This window comes from Pollicipes pollicipes, unplaced genomic scaffold (genome assembly GCF_011947565.3).
Source record: "Pollicipes pollicipes isolate AB1234 unplaced genomic scaffold, Ppol_2.1 Scaffold_7261;HRSCAF=8764_pilon_pilon_pilon, whole genome shotgun sequence".
Taxonomy (NCBI): domain Eukaryota; kingdom Metazoa; phylum Arthropoda; class Thecostraca; order Pollicipedomorpha; family Pollicipedidae; genus Pollicipes; species Pollicipes pollicipes.
In genome coordinates, this window is record NW_023597054.1 from 37,609,377 (window position 1) to 37,623,783 (window position 14,407).

A 14,407-nucleotide genomic window follows, 5' to 3' on the forward strand; every position below is an offset into this window, starting at 1 on the left:
ACTCGTGATAATAAGAAAACCTTGAAACGTTGAGTATCGACAGCATAACCAACGTTGCTTGTTAACGTTTTTCAACCAGTACTACTCGGTACACTAAAAATCGATAGCTCAGTGTAAGAAATCTGAATACATAATGCCAAAAATTAGATGTGCAAGGTATTTCTTGCTAATACCAAGTTCGTCTAGTTTATTTAAGGTAATCTTGTTTTGTGGACTTCATCTCGATGCCATTATATTTGGTTCATAAAAGCATTTCAAATATTGGAAATAGTAAATGACAAGGGAAATGATGTTCTGCAGGTGGAGTATCATAAAAAACACAAAACGTTCAGGTACTCTGATGCTGAGTGGTCTGTTAACAGCAAAATAAACAAAAGGATGCATTCAAATCTCCTGCATACATTATACATGCATTTTGTTTTTGCTGCATGCATCTGAAGAGTGCATGCAAACATCCCAATGCAAATGTTGCTGAAGTTCTGTCATGGAAAACAAACAGCTTATTAAGACTATCTTTGAGGCAATCAAAACGTTATTCATCATAACGCCAAATTACAAAAAGAAACTTAAGAAAATAGCAGATTGTAGTCCAACAAACGTGGCGGCCCTCTTATGTCGCAGATAACTTAGAAAAGTAGCGTGGTACCAGAAACGGCTTTACTATCTAGACACAGCTCAGGAGTCTCGCCAGAAGAAGCATTGTTGTAAAGAGAACTCTTCGGACAGTATCGCCATGGGATGCAACTGAGCTTTTAGAGCATCTGCATGCCGTTCGTGGTGAATTAAAGGAATGCTGTTTGTGTTGTTTGGTGTCATTTTGACCCTCATTTGGATGTAAAACAACAAGATTCTTTCATCCCAAGGCATGTTCTAGAGAAATGGGGTTCTGTCTATTGTCAGAAGGGTGGTTTGGCTGATTTTTTTCCGTGCGGTGATTCATTCGACTAAAATACGAGGAAAAAACTACGTACTTGTAGTGGTGGCGACGGTAGAAGTCCTAGCCGTTGAAGTGGAAGCTGAGGTAGAAGAAGTGGTGGAAGTGGAAGTTGAGGCAGAAGAAGCGGTGGTAGTTGATGTTGAGGCTGAAGAGGCGGTGGAAGTGGACGTTGAGGCTGAAGAAGCGGTGGTAGCGGAAGTTGAGGTAGAAGACGCGGTGGCAGCGAGAGTGGTGGTAGTTGAAGGGATAGTGGTAGGGCTGGTGGTTGGAATAGCAGCCGATGTTGATGTTGAAGTCGTAGATCCTGTTGTGAGCAACGTCATGGTGGACGTTGTGGACTGCTGAATGTTGCCAGCGAGATCGGTGGACGAGGCTGTGGATAACACAAGAACGTTCTCGTTCACGAAAGTATTTACGATACGCGTGAGGCAGTGCGTCATTCCGCCATGCTGTATGGATCTTTTCTGCTTTGACCAACGTGGGATTAAAATGCATCAAAACTGGAACAAAGAAATACAACTTGAGTATTTTTAGGTGGCGAAAGTTTTTGAACTAGAAGGATGTTAAATACGGTGTTCCACCCCCATCTACGCCGGTGCTTGACTGTGTATCGTACGTACTTTTCCGGCCGTCTAGATGGCGAAGTCGGAAATACGTCATTGATACCATACCACCGTATATGTGGAACGATGGGAGGATGCCAGAACTGACGTACACTGCCGTAAACCATAAAACCGGACCCTACCAGGGCTTATTAAAAACAGGTGATCTCATCGCGTTATGTTCTCCCTTCATCCTTTACTAGGGCTGATGACAAAAGAACTGTCAGATTGCAGTTAGTTGGACTATTATATATACTCTATATAGACTATATATATATGTATATATATACATATATATATATACATATATATATATATATATATATAGTCTACATGTATGTATATATATATATATATATATGTATATATATAGACAACTAGTTAGACAGTTAGACAGACAGTTAGGTCAGACAGATGAGACAGATGAGACCAGATGGGACCGGATGGGACCATGCGGCACCGGACGGGACCAAACGGGCCTGGTCTGGTCTCGCTCGGTGTCGTTCTGTCGCATCCGACTTACTTTGGCCACGTCACCCGCCGTCGCATTTTTCGGTCTGTTATGGCTCTGGAGAAGACATTTCGGCCAGCATTGCATCTTTTGCTGTGACGTTTTCACGCTTTTTAACTGTACGCGCACCACAGGGCAGACGGGGCGCCGTGCGCGGAGGCCCAACGTGACTGCACGTTTCGGAGTGCCTCGGAGTACCTGATGCCGTCGTTTCGGAGTTCCTCGTAGCACCTTGCTGTGTCGCTGCGCCGTCGCCTGCGGACGAGACTGCGGCCAAGGCTTCAGCTGAAGCTACGGTCGGCGCTGGTGTCGATGTCGTTGGGCTATCGCCTATAAAACAGACCCTACTAGGAGCCCAGGGAACACATTGGAAGTGGAACATGTCAACTATTTTGGGAATTGAAAAAGGAATCACAGCTGAAGTGAAGTACTTCGGCCGGACGCCTGGAGAGAACGGTCCGCATAGCGAACGAGCAACGCACACAAAACCGACTCTTCTATCCTCTGGAATTGGAGAATGCACTTAAGGCTGAAGACTAAGGCAATGTCGTGTTTTTATTTATGAAGCCATTCGATAGCAGACCCCCTTATATTGTCTGCTTTTGAATAGGTTTTAAATTGCAGAGGTGTACATTTAAATGGGTACCACGGAGCATCTAAACACCATGAACAATTTTTGTGCCGGCCACTGCACGACAATCGCTTCATAACGTGACAGCCCTTGACCATGCTGGTAGTTTACCGCACGTTGTCCTGCCCTGGGGAAACTGTCCTGAAGGACACGAGCAGGTGTTGTTCTGGCAGGTAGCCGAGCCAGAAGTCAGGTAACTGCACTCTTGGTCTGCGCGGCACCAGTCTCCCAGATACGCTGCCGTGTAGGAGTCAGACGTCAACAAGCTTGATACTGGCCCGCGCAGCACCAACCTTCCGGGCTTACGCCGCACGCGCCGGCTGTAAATGCCGGCCGATCAAGTTAACGGAGGTTCAGTTTCCAGCACGTGTTGGGAGGTGTGTGAGGGGTGTCGACAGTGAAGTCAACGGGCTAGCGATCGTTACAAAGTTGGTCATGTAGTGGTTCAACTTAGAGTACACTGCAAATAATGGGCACGTAAGTGCGATATCCGGTGATGTGTCTGAGTGACAAGGGCAAAGTCAAGGGATTGGGATCTGGGTGATTGGTGCTGTACAGGTCGTCGGAGTGAGGGCGGAACTTCTTCGGCAATAACCGGGATCATGTTCCCCGTAAGTTCACGGAAACAATAATAGCACATAGCACAATACCTCTGCCTTACTTAGCCTTGAATTCGTCAACGCATTTTGAACATATGGAAGCAGTGCTTGCAGGTGTCTTGACAAATCACGCCAGCACAAGAGTTTGAGCAGAACAAATACATGCGTCACGTTTTCAAGGTAATCCAGATGACTCAAAATCACCGCATTCATAATTCAAGATCAATGCTATATGTGTCCTTGGATCACCTTGTCTGACTTGTAGTATACTAATGTAATGTAAGCGAATCTGAAAAATGCATTGCTGCATATGACAAAAGGGAACTGTAATTCAGGTGCAACTGATGACTGTCTTTGACCTAGTCTGACAGAAACTGCTTGATATCAAATTACCAATGCATTATGACACATAATGCGAAAGCAAAAGAAAAAATATATTGGGAACGAAGCAGTTAATACTAAAGGCAAATCAGGATTTCAATGAGTTAATTCACTTCTCGGGTCAATTTCATAGCATAAAACTGCAACGCATTTCGGGCAAATTTTGCGCAACGCTACGGAAGCCTGAAACCAATTATCAAGTCAAAAAAGACGCAATCAATAAACCTTGGGCTAAAATCCCAAAAGTAACTTTCAGCTACAAATTGGAACATATGCCCTCTTTCATGGTGTGCTTTACATAAACTGCGTTGATCGAAATCGGAGCTATCGAAAAACAAAAGTGGTCTTTCTTACTTGGAAATGGGCGTCTTTCACATGCCATGATATCGAGCAAAATTTGCTGTTTTTGCTGTCAGAAATGCCGACACCTTTAGATACTCATGGAAGGTGCAGATGCTACACTCAGGTTGTCTTCGATTCCTTCACGTGACTCTTCAATTTTGAAGATTTCAAGGCTTTTAGATCTCCAAAAGACCGGCATGCATTCCGCTTCTTGTTAGCCTATATTAATTTCTGGAATACGTGTCCTTGTTATGCAGCTAACTTTGAATGTGGCCAGAGCTACGCTTGTCCTCCACGTTTGCTCTCCAATAGCGATGGCAAGAAACGAGGTTTATAATGGCTGAATAGCGATATATGACTAATGCCAGCGCAAGCAGTAGTACTATGTAGCAGTCCTTAAGATATATATCCGACATTCCGTAACCGTCGTGCTCATACCCGTACCCGAAATACCCGAATATTCTCAAAATATGTATTCAACAGCCCAATTTTTATTGCGTAACTTGCATCACATTGACCCGAATCAATCATTAAACCATACATATGGAATGATTCGTAGTAAATACGTAACATGGCATGAAGAAGCCTAACCCGCTCCATGTGAGTATTAATTGTTTTGTCTAACTCGCGAAACCCTCTAGCCGAAAATTGCAGCGCATGTAGGTGCCCACGGTGGAACTTTGCGTTTTTCATTGGGGTGGGTAAGCTGAACCCATGAACATTACCCAGATTATTTTCCGGGCACATTTCTTCACTGATTTCGTCCACTGTCTGCTTTGATTATGATGTGGGCTCGAAAAAAAGGCTATAGGCGCAAGGTGACCTCAGAAGTCGGCGCGCCCTAAAACCACATTCGTCATAATGAGGAAAGAAGGGCTTTTAGGTACGGGTTTTTGGTATCAAAAGTTCAAAAGTTGCTATTTTGACTTAACAATATTTGATATAAAAGAGTTCCTGATTAAACGTAGTGGTGGCGTTGCATAGCGATTCAGCTGGCAGCACTCAGTATTATGATCTGCACACGTCCTGAAGGACTTATCTCTAGAGAACGAGAACAGGATAGCCGGTAAGCGCTGGCATCTAAGTAATGTTTGATAATAGACGTCTCGCGGCTTCAGAGAATGTGATGCAACAATTTAAAATCTTGTTTTGGTTAACAGAGCGATAATTTGCTGAAGGAAAACCAGCCACTTATTGGCCACAGCACCCCCTGTCCCCGTTATAGAAGACACCGCGCGTGCTACAAATGGTGCTGCTTCGTGACCGTTCCAGGAGGTTGCAGGAAGTTTGCGATTTTCGGTGGATGTTGGGTTCCTCCTGAAAGTACCAGCCACTGGAGCTAAAGAAGATGCTTTATTGAATGGTATGATGGCAATGGATGTCAAAATTTCATTATCTCGTGGTTGTTTTTGTAATAGACCAATGCTGGGCCGACAGGGGCGGGTCGGGGAGGAGAGGGCGAGGTCATGCCATCCACCTCCTTGCGCCATTCGTGAGGTTTTGGTGCAATCAGTGAGCACCAAAATCGTATGGTGAAGAGATACCAATACCTTCATTTTGGGGCAACATGACTTGCATTTTCAGGGGAAATTATGTGCCTTTCCCCAGGACGAAATTTCTGATCGACTCGCCTATTTGTCGTTTGGTGATCAGTGGCACCAAAAACCTGAATTTCGGCGGGTCGTAATCTTTATTTTTCAAATTCCTTGAGGCACCACAAAGGGCCTCAACCCGTTGATTTTCAGGGCAACAAACTTTAGGGGCACCGCAATGTTTGCACCTCCGTATTGAAGAAATCCGGGCTCGGCTCATTTGGCGAGTGGTTACCAAAATTGTCACGTTGGGACACCATAGCCTTTATTTAAGAGAGGACCTCAATCCAAACGCGTCGTTTAAAGACCGTAATATCTTCATTCTCAAGGCGCACCAAAACCGGGAGCGCCACAACTGCTGCGCCTACTACCCTGGCGAAATTCTTAATCAGCCCCTTCCGTGAAGATACCAAAAGCCATTTCGGGCATTGTGGCCTGTATTTTCAGGGGGCGCCCAATTATAAGGAGGGACCACAAAGGGCTCCAAAAATTGAATGTCAAGTGATGTCAAACTCCTAAGGACAAACAATTGACCCAAAATATTTATCTTCAGGAGGATTCAAGGGCACCACCATCGAGGACTCGGCGGCACGTGACCAGTCTTACGCCCTTCGGTCCCGATCGTCCCGGGCGACCCTTTTGGCCCCGAGAGGCCGACGATCAAGGGCCCATTGGGAAGATCTGAACGGCAGGTCGGGACCATATGAAAGAACCTGTCAGAAGACCAAACCTTCAGAAGGCAGTCGGACGACCTCTTGCACCGATCGAGGGCCACTGAGTCAGTGAGGCCAGCTATGTTAATGTCAGTCAGCTGGTCGAGGCCACCAATGATCAGGCCACAGTCGTCAGAAATGCGGTGTTTACGGCCTAATTTCACCGGCCCAGTACACAACCTTTCGAACCAAAAGTTAAGTGAGTCTATTTTTTCATATCTTAGGGATACATACAAATGTAAACCAGGATTTGAAATGCGTGTTCTTGTTACCAAACTTTAACACGCGCTAGGATGGGTCTGTCCCGGTTTGCCAATCGAAGTGGGTTTGTCACACGCCTCAAAGGGCCTTCCAAAATACCTGCCTGCACAATCATGTGTCTTTTGTGCCGCAAAAGGTTTGGGGCAACGCACAAAAAGTGGACGCCAGGTCGACGTGATTAAAACCAGCATTAAAAAGTATATGATCGAAGCCCGGTCGATTGCTTTTGTGGTTCATTTCCTGTCCGTACTTACCCATTCCCACTCTGTAGCGAATAGAAGCGCTGCTCTGAAGCCTGCGGGTGTTGACGTTGCCCCGGATGCTGAATAAAGTACAGCTGAGTCCAACTGGGTCATGGGTATAGCTCAGACACCCGTCGTTCACTAGGCATCGCGTCATGCACCGACCTGAAAAGAAAACATTGCCCCGTGTTGGTTGATAGGCGTAGTCTACCAATACTTTTTCTTTAATGCCTTGGCCTTTGTGCTGCGCTCTCCTGGTCCATATGACATCATTCCTTTCGCCCCGCATTTTCACTTTATGTTGTAATTCAAAATCTTAAGAGCCTCATGCGTGTTGTGCCCGGTTTTAGCTTACTGAGATTTGTTTGCAAGCAAGAACGGCTTAAGGAAAGAGCAATGACCAAAAGTGTAATGGTATGAGACAATAAGGGTCAAAAACAGAACGCACGTTTCACTTTTACGACTTCCTTAGTGTCAGTTTGAAAAATAAAACACTTCATAAGCTAGAAAAAAGCATAAATGACATGTTTTTTGCGTCCAGGACAATCTAATTGGAAAGAACATCGCCTCTGAACAATGAGGTGTACCTATGCGTCACAGCGGCGAATACATAAGCAATTACGGATCACAGGTGCTCAGCGCAGACCAAAGGCGAACGACACTTGGGACGGGGGATAGGGCTGGACACGAGTAGGGTGGGTGTTATGCAAGCTGTCACGATGAAACACATTTGTTGAAGCCAGAAGGGCATTTAGCTCAGGGGTGTGCCATACAGCATATCGTAACGCCTCCAAATGGAACACGAGTGGCTGTCTTACTGGTTACATTATTTAATGACACTGTTTACCGCTGATAATGGGTGGTGCGGATGACGTCACTGTTCCATCAATCATCAAACACGAATCGTTTCCATGGTTGTCGCATGCTACACCTGAAGCGAATGTGATCAACGGAAAGTGTTGCAACTTGTGCCGGGCTTGTCGGCATTGCTAGGTGAATGTTTGCAGGAGACTCATTTCATTGACTGCTTGCTGGTTACCCCAGCTTACGTTCCTGGATCTGGTGATGGCCGTGTATGTCCATAATGTAGTCGCGTGCTAGCATCACATGCCGGAATTCGAAAGAACGTGACGGAATACCGTTTCCAACGAATAGCGAGTTTGAACAGAAGGCATGGATACGTCGATGCGAAAGGACCAACGTTTGCAAGGTGGATGAAACATCACATACTCGGACCACTTTGAGGATAAAGCTGTGACCCATCTTTTTTCAGATCATCCTTGGTATTTGGTGTCAGGTCATGTTTGCTGGATGTTACCATTTCGTCAGAACAGTTGGCGATTACTGGCTTACTCCACGTAAGTGCATTTCATTGGGAATCAAGAACCAAAGTCCGGTTAGCTGACGGGATCCAGCAATCAGCTTGTGCTTGGGAAAGAACCAGACGCAACCAGAATCCAGGGTCTCGTTTTTTTAGGGGAAGTGTGAGCCGGGAACCAACATTGGAAACCTTGTACTTGTGTGCAGTGAGCAGGCGCGCGGGTAATATGTTCAAGATGAAGGGTTAGCTCCAAAATTCCAAATGGTCCCCCTATGATGAGATGGTGCCCCCCACCCCACCCCATGAGTCCGAAGGGGCCCTTAACAGTCAATACTGGCCGCTGCAGGGCAGAATTAGCCTCATACGGTGCGGAATGGGCCCTCAGCAGGGCAAATTAGGCCATCGGCGGCGAATAACGGGTTCTGCAGGCTCAGGCATGCCCTCATTTGGCTCAAATGGATTCTAAATAGGCTAAAATGAGCTCTCCACAGGTCAGAACGAACTTTTATGGGCTTACAGAATCCATTCACAGTTCAGAATCGGCCCTTGACATACCAGAATGGGCCCTACACAAGCCCTCCAAGCTGGGGGTGCGCTCCTCCCTGGCTTTCAAGTTGGGGGAGCTCCCCCCGCGGCCTTGGCAGTTGGGACTTTCGGCCGACATGCACCTTTCTGTGGAACAGGTGCGTTGGGTCCCCTCTACTCGATAGCCCGTGTCCGGCACCTAGTTGGGCTTTTCAATGATGTGCACTGGGCGGCTGGAATACATAATTCTCTTAGTCCGGGCAAAGATGAGCCCGGCACGACCTGCTTGCCATTGAGTGGAGGATCTCCATCCGCTGGCGTCGGCACTTACAGCAAAAAAGCCTTTCTTTGTATGTACTGTCTGCAATGCTGGTTGGTAGCTATCTCCGGTCTGAGACGCAGACAGTGACCGGGAGCTTAGGATCACTTTCGAATCTTAGGATCTTAGTATGAAAATGCCTGACTCCCCTATCGTTGGTTTTGCTGACCTCCTGTTCATTCACATTCCATCGCAAGACATTTGTCCTGCACCGTTGTGGCTGAGAATTAGCAGCACGAGACATAAACAGGGCGGGCAGGACACGGTTCAAAGACAAGAATGACAAGCGTTCGACTTCTCTCTTCCCAATTCTATTTTAAAGACCAATTCGGAACATTTTGAATGGAAGGACCTCTGGAATCGCTTGTTGTGTGACCGGTGACCAGTACCATCCGACAGTGGAATCCCAGGTCGACGGCGGACTTCGGTGGCGAACGCTCAATGTGGCGCAATGCTCAGCACGGTCCGTCTTGTCCTCTGACGCCGCCTGACCCTTTAGCGCGGTGACTGCCACCGGCCACAGGACATGCCTGTCAAGCGCAAACAGCGACTGCTTAACGCGACTTAAACCCACCCCGCCACGGGTGGGTGGATCGGAAGGCAGGCGCTCTAATCAACTGAGCTGTCGGAGCAGGCTATGAAATGACTTTTATGGCGTTTCCTTACCTGCTTGCGTGTGCCGTCAGTTTTGCTTTGATTTAAAACAAGTCTTAAACCCTGTCTTACTTGGCTTCTCAGCGCTTCGATAGTTTATTTGATTGTTTTACTCCACTAAAACAACACATCCGCAATCTTGTGCGAACCTCGTTATTCAAGACTTCACAACCTTCACAATGATGATTCTTTAGGCTGGCCATACGTGCATCTAACGAACATAGAAGATTGCAAAAACCATGCCAAGCGTTATCATGTCAAATGTCAATTAACGTCTTTAGTAACTGACGGAATGGATAATAGTAGCAGAGGAAGATAGTAAATAGCAGGAAAAACAATGTAAAGTTATTGATGTCATGAAATGGAGCACTTGAAGGTAAAAACTGCTATTGCTACCTTACCTCGCTTTTCCACGGTCACAGAATGTGACCCATGCAACTCTCTGGCTACACGACTGCGTCTGACCCTTATGACCCCCATAGTTTTGGCGTCAATGGCTGAAATGCGATAGCTGGACTAGTTCTACTTCTCTGCAGGTACGACCTCCATGCCGAAGTATTGCCAAATGCGCCATCAAATTGTTTTCATGCCGACTGCATCTGCACCTCCCTGCTTAGCATTCATGCACATTCAAATCATCGTTATAGCTTTAGTAAGCTAGAGCTGCCACTTTTCTAGGTCTCGAATCGTGGAACCATCAGCCAGCACCAGAAATTGTGGAAACCCATGACCGACCAACAGTGAACTTACAAAAAGAAAACTCCCACAGCAGCCCATAAGATAAATATTTGAGGCCAGCTTTACTGCCAAAGTCAAACTAACAGACACTTTCAATCGTTTTCATAATGGTTTGATATCGGAATGAGGTTCTATGCAGATTTGTCCAACTTTAATATCTTGCTACATCTAACAGTCTGTGAAACAATCGACCCGTTTGCTGGCCGTCAAAGCCCGCAGAAGACCCCAGCGAACACCTTTTGGGCCCGCTTGCTCAAAAGCGGTCAGGCGGTCAAAGCGGTCGGTGGGGAAACTGTGTGGTGAAATTTGAGGCTAATGGGTAATAGTTTCGCTGTAACAGGTCTCTAATGATCTACCGACGGCGAGACGGCTGCTTCCGCCGCTGAAGCTACATAATTTCCGTTTAGCTGAGGCAAGGCCTGGCTGAGCTATTTTCATTACGGGCTCTAGGCACGCAGCACCGCCCGTCAATACATACCTTCATGATGTTCGCGCCGCTTGAGGACATTTATGTACGAATAGCACGCTCGCTTATCAGCTACTCTGCCAAGGCGCGTGCTCGTTCCTGGTCACATGAATCTAGTCACCTGTCGTCGTTGGGTTATGCAGTTATGTCACCTCACTCATGGACGGAGAAACTGGGAGCCAGGGTGTTATGCCTCGCCCTCACGCTTTTTGAAAATGCTTCATATAGACTTAATGACGATGCATGGAAATAATCGAATTCAAATTGTCATTTGCCCCTACCCTACTTTCCGAGTCGTTCCTACTGCTATGATGAGAGCTATGCACTAATTTTCGCCAGACAAGGGCGCCCCCGAGGCCCTACTGTAGCTTTCCGAGAATGATTTTTTGAAGAACTAAATGTTTTATGTCGATGTCAACAGCAGTTTTCAGAATTTTCGCACCTGTGAAGATGTAAAAAGTCATCTGCCACGCGTCTCGAGTGATGACCTCTTGTATCAGTCGATCGCGTTCCGCGTTTAGATGATTCGTAACATATCTTTGTCACAGCATATACGTTCCAAAACTGTTGTGTACTAAGTTCTATGCCCTATCACGCCACCGCTGAAAACTGGTCGTCACGCGGTCGTGGCTGAAAACCGAATACCATCCTTACTTCTCATGACTCTATTAACATCTGGCGACAGGCCAGAGTTAACTCACCCACACTTTGTGTACACATCAACACACCAGACGAGGCCCATCGCCTGAGCCGCCATTCAATCCGTGTTGGCCATGCTTGTCGCAAGAAAATGGCTCATGACCGGACAAAACGTCATCACATCTATTTGTGTCGCATTTCCTTGCATGTTTGGGGCTTTGTTTCACGTTGGCGCGTGCTGTATTTCCCCGTTTGGAGCTGTGCTTCACGTTTGCACGTGCTGTATTTCCTCGTTTGGAGCTCTGGTTCACTTTTGCGCGTGCTGTATTTCCTGGTTCTTCTGTTTCGCCTTGCCTATGCACTACATGTAGTTCTTCACATGCACGACGTCACTTGCCCATGAAATGTATGATATTAAAGCGGGAGGCGTTGCCATTTGCTTATCCTCGCCGTTGTTCTGGATTCGTCATTCTTTGCTTCTCCCTCTCTTTATGATGATCTTTACCTAGAACCATCCACACATCGTGTATATCATGTTGTTTATTTCCATTTAAGACCCTCAAGAACTGGTGAATGGCCTATTCCTTTAAAGATGTTTGCCCTCTGTCCCTGTTGCTCAGTTATAAAGGGTCGGACAAATGCGTCACATATTTGAGCGCACATTCCCCTCAAAAATGCACATTCTCGAACGCCTGGTTGACACATTCAGAACTATCTGGAGACGGCTGTTCCCACAGCTGTTCACGTGAGGCTGTGAATCATGTCTTGTTTCAAATCTTTTCTGTGCGAGTTCACGCGCCACGCTACGAATTTTGTGATGATTCACCACCATCTGACCGAGCGCAGTTGGACACCTCCAGCCCAAAATTTGGAATTTTGGATGTTATAATGAGAAGCATTGGGTTAACAAAAATCGTAGTAAATAATAACGTAAGCAATGCTTTGTGAATAAAAATTTGCCTGGCCAAAATTATCATCTCAAAGTACTTTTACGGATATTTGTGCCTTTTCAAAACTGGCATTTAAAAGAACGCAAAGCGAAGTTTTGAGCGTGAAGAAATATGTTGCGAAATTTCGTTCTGGACCCAAAAAGGTTACATTTTGTTCACATTGTATTGCTGCAGACAAATCACAGCTTATCAAACAGCTTGCGGAGAACGACAGTCTATCAATACAGCAAAACGTCGATATATTGCTGTTAAAGGCTGCGTAAGTTGCGAGCTGAGATCTCGCAAATTTTATTTTCTGGAAATTGTGACGGCCAGGCCGAAATGGGTCTTAAAAAGCTAACAGCTTCTATCGCTGTCGGAGTTCTGCATTCTTTTGTCTTCAAGTCAAAAGCTTCTATCGCCGTTGCAGTGCAACTCGATGGTTTTGCGGCCCGGCTGGTGACAATGCATCGGAGCAATATGCAAAATCCAGAATCCTTTCGATGAGTTTATGATCTCCGAAGATATTTCATTGACGTTGGTAGGTCGTGAAATCAACGAAGGGTTATATCTACATGTTTCAGTACATAGCGTCGTTGGCACGGTGGCATCATGAGAGGTAGGCCTCATTATGCGCTGGTACGTACATGTAGGATGTGAATCAGGCCGCACCATCACAGGGGCTCTGGGGCATGGCATGCGATCAACCTAACGGCATATGCATGCTTTAACAATCACGAAAAACATTGCGTTTAGTAGTGTTTTAGTAGTGTTTGTGTATCAGATTTACCATCATGGCCTTTCATTACATTATGAATGATGTTATGCAAATGCTCGAGCGAAGCTCAAGCTTGATTAATCGTCATGAAGGAAGCAATGAAAACCTACAGGTTTTGCATGCATTGGTTTGGTAAAGACAGGACTATTTCACTTACAAAACGCATTGGAAGCTTCCCTTTTAGAACCTCTCATGGAAAGTGTATTTCGACGTGTCTATCTTGGAAGCCAACCACAGCGTATCTGCTTTCTGTTCTGTCCTGCGACAGTACTGTGTCGGCACGACAGGGCTTAGCGGCGCACAGCGTGTGCATACTCACATCCAGTGGGCGTCGTCACCGTTTCCAGTATCTCCTCCCCAGGAGCGTCGCTGACTTGGAACGGCCAGCTGGCCGCGGTTACTAGGTACGCCTCCGGCGGCGGCCGACCGGCGGCGACTCCGGTCACCAGGACGGCCAGCAGCGACGTCGTCCGCATGCTGACGCTTTGGCTGGGACCGGTGCAATGTCGGGGGCACTAGCCGGCTCCAGCCGTCACCAGCGCCGCCTGCCGTGGCGACGGTGTGCCTCGCTGCCGAGGGTTACGTGTCAACAGACCGCCGCCCCGGACTGCAGTGCTGCCTGGCCGAATGACACCAGCATCCGCTATCGCAGGCAGGCAGGCAGGCAGGCAGGCAGGCAGGCAGGCAGGCAGGACAGGGCAGGCCAAGCAAGTTGTCTTTATTGCATCGTGCTACGTAATTTCGAATATATATATATATATATATATATATATATATATATATATATATATATATCAGTAGCCTCGATGTTTATTATTGTTTGATGTCAATCTACCAAATCCGTTTCCTTGGGCTGCACCAAGAATGGGAGGGACTAAATAGCCTCTAAAACCTGTTGACAGCCCACGCTCAGAGTCTACAGCACTGATTGACACAAAGCTTTTGCTGTGTTCGGTGTCGCTTGTTCAATAACTTGCCTTTTCCGGAATATGGTGGTCTTGGTTCAGGTCAAAGGTCACCGAAAAAAATTATTAAAAAACGGATAAATTAGTTGACAAAAAATTGCGCTCCGAGCGCATGGAACAGATCACCACGAACTATACACCAATCGATGCCCTTTTGTTGTTGACGTTTCCTTTTCAGAGAATGGTGACCGTGGGTCAGGTCAAACGTCATCAAAAAAGGTCCCAAACCATCCAAGTTATCTGCAGACCATATGACCAGACC